The following is a 9,542-nucleotide window of genomic DNA, read 5'->3' on the forward strand; positions in this document are numbered from 1 at the left end:
TTGAAATCCCGGGAGAAGTTGAGAAACCGGTTAAGAATGCAGAACAAGAGGAGGTAATTCGTAAAGTCAAAAGCCTGGAGCAATCCTTCAGGAACATGCATGGTTTAGGAAACCAAGTTAGTGTCGCATACAAAGATTTGTGCCCTTTTCCTGATGTACAGTTGCCTGCGGGGTTTAAAATGCCAAAGTTTGACTTATATGAGGGGCACGGTGACCCAGTAGCCCATCTGCGTGGTTTTTGTAGCAAAATGAGAGGGGCTGGGGGAAAAGATGAGTTGTTGATAGCATATTTCGGGCAAAGCCTGAGCGGGTCAGCGCTAGAATGGTACACGAGGCAAGACCCCGGCCGATGGTATACATGGGATGATTTGGCCCAGGCATTCATCGGCCATTTTCAATATAACCTCGAAATAGTCCCTGATCGTCTGTCATTGTTGAAACTAGAAAAGAAGCCTGGGGAAAGTTTTAGAGAGTTTGGTTTCCGCTGGAGGGAACAAGCTGCAAGGGTTGATCCTCCCATGCGGGAAAGTGAGATGGTAGATTACTTCTTGCAAACATTGGAACCTACCTATTTTGGTCATCTAGTGACATCTGTCGGGAAGTCGTTTAATGAAGTGGTAAAGATGGGAGCCATGATTGAAGAAGGATTGAAATCTAACAAGATCTTGAGCTACTCGGCTTTGAAAGCAACCACCCAGGCCATCCAAAGCGGTACTGGTGGTGTGCTGGGAAAGAAGAAGAAAGAAGAAGTTGCTGCAGTTGAAGCTAATGTTTGGTCCAGGCACAATAACCGTCCACTCTACTACAACCAACCCAGACCCCATCACCCAAACTATCAATATACCTCATATGGTCCACCGCAACACTATTATCCACCACCAGAACCACAATTTTCTATTCACCATGCCCAGACCTACACTCAACCCCCAGTGCACTCGCAATGGCGTACACCAAGTCCCCAAAATACACAGCCACACCCACAAAACACCTATCCACCTCCCAGGGCTAACAGACCAGGAACCAGCTTCCGCCCAAACCAAGCTTTTAGAAATGAGAAGGCCCCAAACAAAAAAACATTTACCCCGCTGGGAGAATCTTACACTTCTCTTTTCCACAGATTGAAACAGTTGGGGATGTTGACCCCAGTTGAATCCAAAGCACCAAATCCTCTTCCCAGAAACCTGGACCACTCTGTTAGCTGCGAGTATTGCTCAGGGATGCCGGGGCACGATACTGAAAAATGTTGGAAGTTGAAAAACGCAATCCAAGAGCTCATTGATAATCGTCGTATTGAGGTACAGGCTCCAGAGGCCCCGAACATCAATCAAAATCCGTTACCAGCGCATTATGAGGCCAACATGATCGAACTGATACATAAGGGGGAAGAGCCTAAGAAACCTTCGCAGGTGGTTATGGTGATTCGTTCTACGGAAACCAAAGAAAAGACAGTGAGTGCAAGGCCAGTGGTTCAGTTAAAAGCAGTAGAAGACAAGCCAGTGCTAGTAATGGGAAAGGGATCGTTTGTGGCCGAGAAAAAGCAGGAGCCAGTCAAGATAGTGGTACCAAGGTCAGTATCCATGCCCGTGGTGGTCGTGAAGGGAGTCTATATAGAGCCGGTTGTCATAAAACCGGTAGTCCAGTTACCCATGGTTGATAGCAAAGCCGTACCCTGGAAATATGACAAAGTAGTGGTGACATACAAAGGAAAGGAAATTGAGGAAGAAAGTTGTGAAGCACAGGGACTGACCCGGTCAGGACGTTGTTTCGCCCCTGAAGAGTTGAGAAAAGCTAAGGGCGCAAAAGACAATCCAGTGCCAGTTAAAAAAGCTGTAACGGAAGAGGAAGCAGAAGAGTTTCTGAAAAAGATGAAAGGACAAGATTATTCCATTGTTGATCAACTGAGAAAAACACCGGCCCAAATCTCGTTGTTGTCATTATTAATTCACTCTGATGAGCATTGCCGAGCTTTAATGAAGATATTGAATGAGGCTCATGTGCCTGACAAAATCTCAGTAAACCATTTAGAGACAATTGCCAACAAGATCTTTGAAGTGAACAGGATAGCATTTTCTGATGATGAATTGCCTATGGAAGGCACAGAACACAACAAGGCTCTCTATTTGACGGTCAAATGTGAAGGTTCAATGGTTACTCGGGCACTAATCGATAACGGGTCGAGCGCTAATATTTGCACGTTATCCACATTGAACAAGTTAAAGATTGATGAGGATAGAATCCGCAAAAATAGCATTTGTGTTCGAGGGTTCGATGGAGGGGGAACAAACACAGTAGGGGATATTGTACTCGAATTGACTATTGGCCCAGTCGAGTTCACGATGGAATTTCAGGTGTTGGATGCTGCAGTATCCTATAATCTTTTGTTGGGTCGACCGTGGATTCATGCGGCAAAAGCCGTGCCCTCCACACTGCACCAAATGATCAAATTCGAGTGGGACAGACAAGAAATTGTGTTACATGGGGAAGATCACACATGCGCCGTGAATGATGCCATTGTACCCTTTATAGAGACCGAAGATGATAAGGGGCCATGGGTGTATCAGATCCTCGACACGGTTCCGGTGAGCAGGTTGCTTGAGGGTAAAAGCATGCCATGTCCTAGGGTGTCAGCTACGACCGTCATGGTAGTGTCAGAAATGTTGAATAACGGGTTCGTGCCCGGGAAGGGTTTGGGGGTTGAACTGCAGGGCATTACTCAACCTGTGTCTTTGCCCAAAAATTTGGACACCTTCGGGTTAGGGTTCAAACCAACAGCGGCAGATATCAGAAAGGCCCGTAAATTGAAGAAGAAAGCTTGGGTGCTCCCTAAACCAATTCCTCGATTGTCCAGGTCCTTCGTCAGGCCGAATATCAAGAAACAGTCATTGGCAAAGATATCGGGTTCGTTAGTTGAGGCGGATGGGAATTTGGATAAGGTGTTTGAGAAAGTATTTGTTGAAGTAAACATGGTTGAGGCCGGGGAAGGGTCAAGCAGAGCAGACATACAGTACATCGGACCACGTGCTAACATCAGCAATTGGGAAGCTACTCCTCTTCCAGTTCGGAGGGAGTCGTGGTAGTGGGTTTTGTTTTCCTTTTTGTCACCTGGATTATTCCAGGGTTTGTAATCCAGTTGTTATGTTCCGTCCGTTTGGATGAGTTAAAACCTTGTTGTCTTTACGTTTAATGAAATGCAATTTTCTTCGTCCCTAATTCTCTTTCCATTTTCGTTTCTTTTCTTTGTACAGTTCTCTTTATGCTGATATCAATGACATGACATGCATGAGGAATCTTCGGCCCAGCTTTAAAAGCCAATCTAATTCAGAAGTAATAATACAAGAGGCCGAGTGTGATGATGGGATGGATTGTAATAATGATGAAGCTTATGAGGAAATTAGTAAAGAATTAAGCCACTTTGAAGAAAAACCCAAACCTAACCTAAATGACACAGAAGCAGTTAATCTAGGGGACCAAGATAACGTACGGGAAACTAAAATAAGTGTTCATTTGGATCCACAACTCAAGGAGGAGATAATTAAAGTATTGCATGAGTACAAAGACGTTTTTGCATGGTCATATGATGATATGCCGGGTCTAAGCACCGATTTGGTGGTTCATAAATTGCCCACTGATCCAGCACTCCTCCCTGTCAAGCAGAAGTTGAGAAAGTTCAAAACAGACATAAGTGTGAAGATCAAAGAAGAGATCTCCAAGCAGTTTGAGGCAAGGGTCATTCAGGTTACACGGTACCCCACTTGGTTAGCCAATGTCGTGCCTGTGCCAAAGAAAGATGGCAAGACCAGGGTGTGCGTCGATTATCGAGACCTTAACAAAGCAAGCCCAAAAGATAATTTCCCACTGCCCAACATCCATATACTGATCGACAATTGTGCCAAACATGATATTGGCTCTTTTGTGGATTGTTATGCGGGTTATCATCAGATTCTAATGGATAAGGAAGATGCAGAAAAGACGGCATTCATCACGCCGTGGGGAACGTATTGTTATCGGGTCATGCCGTTTGGTTTGAAAAATGCTGGGGCAACTTATATGAGGGCCATGACAACTATCTTCCATGATATGATACATAAAGAAATTGAGGTATACGTGGATGATGTGATCGTTAAGTCTAGACAGCAATCTGACCATGCCAGAGATTTGAGAAAATTCTTTCAAAGGCTTCGCAGATACAATCTTAAGCTCAATCCTGCGAAATGTGCTTTCGGGGTGCCATCTGGGAAGTTGTTGGGATTTATAGTTAGCCGGAGGGGTATTGAATTAGACCCGTCAAAGATCAAAGCTATTCAGGAGTTGACACCTCCAAGAAACAAAACCGAGGTGATGAGTTTGTTGGGAAGACTGAACTATATCAGCAGGTTCATTGCTCAGCTCACGGCAACGTGTGAACCAATTTTCAAATTGTTAAAGAAAGATGTCGCGGTCAAATGGACTGATGAATGCCAGGAGGCTTTTGATAAGATAAAGAGGTATTTGTCAAACCCACCCGTGCTGGTCCCACCAGAACCAGGGAGACCTTTGATTCTATATCTGACAGTTGTGGACAGTTCATTCGGCTGTGTACTGGGGCAGCATGATGTTACGGGCAGAAAGGAGCAGGCTATCTACTATCTCAGTAAGAAGTTCACATCTTACGAGGTCAAGTATACTCATCTGGAAAGGACATGTTGTGCCCTAACTTGGGTGGCACAGAAATTGAAACATTACTTGTCATCTTACACCACTTACCTTATATCTCGCTTGGACCCGTTGAAGTATATTTTCCAGAAACCCATGCCCACAGGAAGGCTTGCAAAGTGGCAGATCTTACTTACAGAGTTCGACATTGTCTATGTGACACGGACTGCCATGAAAGCACAGGCATTAGCCGATCACTTGGCTGAGAACCCCGTTGATGAAGATTATGAGCCTTTGAAAACTTATTTCCCTGATGAAGAGATAATGCACATTGAAGAATTAGAACAAGCTGAGAAGTCGGGATGGAAACTTTTCTTTGATGGGGCTGCAAATATGAAGGGTGTGGGAATAGGAGCAGTACTTATTTCGGAAACAGGTCAGCATTACCCTGTTACAGCTCGGCTTCGTTTCTACTGTACAAACAACATGGCAGAATATGAGGCGTGTATATTGGGATTGAGATTAGCTGTGGATATGGGTGTACAGGAAGTCTTGGTCATGGGTGACTCGGACTTACTGGTACACCAGATTCAAGGGGAATGGGAAACACGGGACTTGAAGCTTATACCGTATCGACAATGTCTGCATGAGCTTTGCCAGCGTTTTCAGGCCATAGAATTCAGACACATTCCAAGGATTCATAATGAGGTTGCTGACGCTTTGGCTACTTTGGCATCAATGTTGCACCATCCAGATAAGGCCTATGTTGATCCATTGCAGATTCAAGTCCGTGATCAACATGCTTACTGCAATATGATAGAAGAGGAAATCGATGGAGAGCCATGGTTCCATGATATCAAAGAGTACATCAAAGCGGGAGTGTATCCAACGCAGGCCACCGGTGATCAGAAAAGAACAATTCGACGGTTGGCAAGTGGGTTTTTCCTTAGTGGAGGAGTACTGTACAAAAGAACGCCAGAGCTCGGTTTGTTGAGATGTATAGATGCACGGCAGGCCACAACTATCATGACTGAGGTGCATTCCGGAGTTTGCGGACCGCATATGAGTGGGTATGTTCTAGCAAAGAAAATTCTTCGAGCAGGTTATTATTGGCTCACGATGGAGCGAGATTGTATAAGTTTTGTGCGTAAGTGTCATCAATGCCAAATACATGGAGATTTGATTCATGCTCCACCATCAGAATTACATACGATGTCCGCGCCATGGCCTTTTGTTGCATGGGGCATGGATGTTATTGGGCCAATTGATCCAGCAGCATCAAATGGGCACAGATTTATCTTGGTAGCTATAGATTATTTTACCAAATGGGTGGAAGCGAAGACATTCAAGTCTGTGACCAAGAAGGCTGTAGTTGACTTCGTGCATGCAAATATCATATGTCGGTTTGGGATCCCAAAGGTAATCATCACAGATAATGGGGCTAATCTTAATAGTCATTTGATGAAGGAGACATGTGAGCAGTTTAAGATTGCTCACAGGCACTCTACTCCGTACCGTCCCAAGGCAAATGGTGCGGTTGAAGCGGCCAATAAGAACATAAAGAAAATACTCCGGAAGATGGTTGAAGGATCTAGACAATGGCACGAGAAATTGCCTTTTGCATTGTTAGGATATCGCACCACCATGCGTACCTCGGTAGGGGCGACTCCTTACTCATTGGTATATGGTACCGAGGCGGTAATACCCGCAGAAGTGGAAATCCCATCTCTGCGAATCATTGCAGAGGCTGAAATCAATGATGATGAATGGGTGAAAAGCCGTCTTGAGCAGTTGAGTTTGATCGATGAGAAAAGATTGGCATCAGTGTGTCATGGCCAACTGTACCAACGAAGAATGGCAAGAGCATACAACAAAAAAGTACGTCCAAGGAAATTTGAAGTAGGGCAATTAGTACTGAGGCGGATCTTGCCTCATTGGTCTGAGGCAAAAGGAAAATTTGCCCCAAACTGGCAAGGACCATTTGTAGTAACCAGAGTGTTGTCTAATGGAGCATTGTATTTGACAGATGCGGAAGGAAAATGTGTAGAAATGACCATCAATTCCGATGCGGTCAAGAGATATTATGTATGATTTCTTTATTTTTCTAAATGTATCTGTTCGTATTTGGCATATCTTAAAGATTGAAATGATGAAGGCATTTTGTTCTGCTATCCAAACACTCATATCCCTTGTTATCCCCTTCGAGCCTTACTTATTTTTCATGCACCTCTTTCGGAATCATCGGCATTATCAGAGAACACAAGTGTCGAACATAAAGGAAAAAAAGGAAAGAAAAGAAAAAAAAGAGAAAAGAAAAAAAAAGAAAAGAAGAAAAGAAAAGAAGGAAAAATGAAAAAAAAGGGAAAGAAGAGAAAACATAACAACGTAGTCTCTATGAAGTGAACTACGTTTGACTTGATCCCGAAAGGGTACGTAGGCAGCCTTACTCCAAGGTTCAGTCATACCAAATAGAAATCCAAAAATCCCCAAGCAAGAAACTGGGGCAGAAGTGGTGATTGTTATGAAAGTTGGATTCCGAAAGTTGTAATTTGAACCCATTGGAATTGTTTTGAGCCTTTTATACCTTTCTTTCTAAATCAATCCAAAAGCCTACATTACGGACCGAAGAAAGACCTTATGATCAGTTTTGAGAAATGCCAAGATGAACAGGTAGGAATAACCCACGATAGGGGCAACACTCTGGTTCGAGCAAGAAGAACAAAAATAAATGAGAGAGTCTTATGGGTGAAAACCCTCACGGGCACCGTAAGGCGACGGGAGCTGAGAGAAAAATAAATGAGAGAGTCTTGTTGGTGAAAACCTTTACGGGCACCTCAAGGCGAAGGTGAGATAAGAAATGGAAAACTGAGAAAGGTATGTTGATAGAAACCGTTTCGCGGTACCGCAGGGAAACAAGATTAAGGTCTAGATAAATCAAACAAGTGATGGAAGTTCTGGGCAATGAGGTACGGCAATTGAGAGTTGTTTGTTTGGACAGATTGGGCTGATTAATCCAAAATGCATGTCTTGACCATTGGTACTAGTTGTCTCGTTCAGATAAGTTTCTTTTCTTTCTCTTTTCAAACAGTCATCTGGTTTTGGATTCTTCTTATCCTTAACTCAAAAATCATTTCATTTTTCTTTTGAGGGTTTTTATCTAGCTGAGATGTTTCAGTGCCAGTTTTGTTCGATGCAAGCAGAAAGGACTTCAAAGTTCACTACCAGCTTCTAGAATTGTAAAGCACAACGTGGTCAGAGCATGTCAAAAACAACTTAATGTCAAGTGGAATACAGGGAATTAACGGAAGTTTCATCGGTGAAATGATTGGGAAATGTCGTGGGAAAGGCGAAAGCTCAAATAAAAGGTCAGAAAAGTGAAATAACAGCAGGGGTGTAAAGCATTTAGGTCGCCAGAGGTTGGGAAATTTAAAAGTTGGTCAGAAAGTCAAGCAGTTCAGGGTCAGTGTGTGGAAATTAGTCAACACAAAGCAAGGCAGTGGAAGGATTTTTCAGCAAGAATGCCATCAACTAACCACTGTTTTAAACTGACGAAATTTTCTTTGATTAAGCAGGGGGAGAAAAATTAGTTGTTGAAGAGGAATTCTCCAGGAGGGAAAAACAAGCACTAATTAGGATAAATGCAAGTTGTCAGGAGTCCGCCTGGAGAACAGAGACGTATTTTTCAAGTTTGACGTCAGGAGTCCGCCTGGAGAACAGAGACGTATTTTTCAAGTTTGACGTCAGGAGTCCGCCTGAAGAACGGAGACATACAGTTTAAATTTTAAAAGTCAGGAGTCCGCCTGAAGAACGGAGACATACAGTTTAAATTTTAAAAGTCAGGAGTCCGCCTGGAGAATAGAGACATTCATTTCAAATTTAGCAATCAGGAGTCCGCCTGGAGAACAGAGACGTATTTTTCAAGTTTGACGTCAGGAGTCCGCCTGAAGAACGGAGACATACAGTTTAAATTTTAAAAGTCAGGAGTCCGCCTGAAGAACGGAGACATACAGTTTAAATTTTAAAAGTCAGGAGTCCGCCTGGAGAATAGAGACATTCATTTCAAATTTAGCAATCAGGAGTCCGCCTGGAGAACAGAGACGTACTTTTCAAGTTTGACGTCAGGAGTCCGCCTGAAGAACGGAGACATACAGCTTAAATTTTAAAAGTCAGGAGTCCGCCTGGAGAACAGAGACATACTTTTCAAGTTTGGTGTAAGGAGTCCGCCTGAAGAACAGAGACACATAGTTTAAATTTTAAAAGTCAGAAGTCTGCCTGGAGAATAGAGATATTACATTTCAGGAGTTGAAGTTGGGAGCCCGCCCATAGAACAGAGGCATACATTTCAGTCTTTTCATTTCAAGCATTGAAGTTGGGAGCCCGCCCAGATAACAGAGGCATATATTTCAGTCTTTACATTCCAAGCGTTGAAGTTGGGAGCCCGCCCAGATAGCAGAGGCATACATTCAGTCTTTTTATTTCAAGTGTTGAAGTTGGGAGCCCGCCCATAGAACAGAGGAATACATTTCAGTCTTTATATTTCAAGCGTTGAAGTTGGGAGCCCACCCAGATAACAGAGGCATACATTTCAGTCTTTTCATTTCAAGTGTTGAAGTTGGGAGCCCGCCCATATAACAGAGGAACACATTCAGCATTAATTTTCAAGTATTAAAGTTGGGAGCCCGCCCATCGAACAGAGGCATACATTTCAAGATCAAGTCACAGGACAATAAAACAGAGGGTTACAACAGGAATCCCCAGCAGAAAACAATAAAAATCCCCAGCATCAGGAAGCAGAAGGTTGCAATAAGAGGTCCCAGCAAAAACTCAAGTGCTTGTGTCGAAAGGAAGAAAAGCATCGGAAGAAAAGCACCGGAAAAAATGCAAGCAGACAAGAAAGCAAGGCAACAAGA

The sequence above is a fragment of the Nicotiana sylvestris genome, chromosome 9 (genome assembly GCF_000393655.2).
Source record: "Nicotiana sylvestris chromosome 9, ASM39365v2, whole genome shotgun sequence".
In the NCBI taxonomy this organism is placed as follows: domain Eukaryota; kingdom Viridiplantae; phylum Streptophyta; class Magnoliopsida; order Solanales; family Solanaceae; genus Nicotiana; species Nicotiana sylvestris.